Below are 2,500 nucleotides of genomic sequence, written 5' to 3' on the forward strand. Positions count from 1 at the left end.
TCTTACTTGCATATTTTCTCTATTAAGCAGCCTTAGAGATACGTCCATACATACATATATACACATATACAGACATACATAAACACACGCGTGTCTGTATACGTATATTCAGAATCATACACAATAATACACTACACATACATCACTTTTTAGATAAACATTCATAGATATACAAGCACAAACAAACTTATATATGTATATATGTATATACATGTATATTAACATAAAAGTATGCATATCTATATTAATAAAAGTGTCTCTCTGTTTCTCTCTCTTTCTATATGTATATATATATGTATGTGTGTGTATATATATATACATGTGCGTGTGTGTCAATATATACATATATATATATATGTGCGTGTATATAGATGTATGCCTATATATACAGATATATAGATACATATATATGCACGCACGCATGCATATATATAAATACACACACATTATATACAAACATACATACTTACATATATATATATATATATATATATATATATATATACACACATATAAACATATATACATATATAAATTCATATATATATATGTATGTATATGTATATGTATATATATATATATGTATATATATATGTATATATATGTACGTATATGTATATTTGTATGTATGTATGCATGTATGTATGCATATATATATATATATATATATATATGATGGGGCGTGGTACATGTACGTGACTGGTAGGACGAACTGCTGATGGTTGAACATAACTGTTTCCGTAATTTTATAACTCTTATTGTTTTTTTCAGTCTCATCTAATAAAAAAAATCGCTTTGTAAATTTTAAAACCGCACTTCCACGAACATTAACATTACAAACAACACTACTGGCATTTAAGTTAATATAACTGTTTAGGTTCTGATTTAGTTTTATCAAGTTTTATCAAGTTCTTTCCTGTAAATATAAATATATCTCATTTACTTTCTCCTCTACTAAATTTCGTCCGCCCCTTCCCTTTCAGTAATTATCTATAAAATATATTCATATTTTATCTGCACTATATCAGAGGTTGGTATTTTTAAATATGTAAATATTGCATATTAATCAGAAATGTTAGCACGACGTGCATTTAAACGTTAATATTATTGCCGTTGCTGCTGACATAATTTCGTAGCAGACTATCGTTGGAGTAACAAAGCGAAACCCAAAATAATTTCAGGAATGTCGAAATTGATATTTCTCGTAATGATTTCATTTCATTTGCTATAAAATTTCATTTTTTTCTTTAAAATTATGTCCATCAGATTATTCATGTAATTTGGTTGCTATTTCTGCAGCTGAGAGCGATCGCACATTGTAGCCTTCATCTCTACAGCACTTGTTTATGTTTAGAGTGCTGTTCTAACACGCGCGTGTGTATGTGTGCTTGTCTGTGTACGTGTGTCTGTGCGTGTATATATGTGTATGTATTTACTGTACGTGCCCGATGTCGTTCTGTTTGTTTATACAATAAATTCCCTCTCTCAAACGGAGCTGTTACACGCTGCATTCATAATGATAACAGCATTGTTTGCCGTTTCGCTTCTAGCGTTTCCATTGGTGGTCTCGCTCTGACCGGCATTAGCGGGAATGACAACAGCAGCAACTACAGCAGCAGGAACGGTATAATAACAACAGCAAAAGCGACACCCCCTACCACCAATATCAATAACAGCACCATCACCACCACCAACAACATCAATAACAACAACACCATCACCACCACCACCACCACCAACATCATCATCATCGACAACAAATACAACTAGTGAGGCGCAATGGCCCAAGTGGTTAGGGCAGCCGTAAGAACGCGGTTTCGATTCCTAGACCGGGGATTGTGTGTGTTTATTGAGCGAAAACACCTGAACTCCATGAGGCTCCGGTGGGTGGGGGGTGAACCTCGCTGTACTCTTTCTCCATAACTTTCTCTCACTATTTCTTCCTTCTTCTGCTACAAGTGTTATCAACACTATGGTGTGGTAAACTTTCAGATCCTAGTCTAGATTGCGAATCCCCTGTACCCCAGGGTACAGCTCTCCACCCGTTGAAAGCCAACGTTTACAGAATGAGAATGACAACGTAGCCTTCGCGCCCGTGCGATCGCCAGTCTATCACATGTGGTGGGTGGATCTTCAAGTTGCTACGCGCATTCTTAGTAGCTTAGAGTAGGCTCGAATTAGAGTTTATTCTATGTTGCTAATGGCGCGAGTCCAGGTTAGGAGAAGAAGAAGAAAAGAAGAAGAAGAAGAAGAAGAAGAAGAAGAAGAAGAAGAAGAAGATAAATGGTGTCATTTTGTCTGTCTCTACCTGATTTGAAATTAGACCGAAGTTGACTTTGCATTTCATCCTTCAGCGTCGATAAAACATGCAGCAGTTGAACACTGGTGTTAATGTAAAACCCTTACCCACTCTCCTAAAACTTGTTGGCCTAGTTTCGGGTCGATAAAATAAGTACTATTTGAGTACCGAAGTGGATGGAATCGCTTCTCTCCCTTTCCT

The sequence above is a fragment of the Octopus sinensis genome, linkage group LG5, assembly GCF_006345805.1.
Source record: "Octopus sinensis linkage group LG5, ASM634580v1, whole genome shotgun sequence".
In the NCBI taxonomy this organism is placed as follows: Eukaryota; Metazoa; Mollusca; class Cephalopoda; order Octopoda; family Octopodidae; genus Octopus; species Octopus sinensis.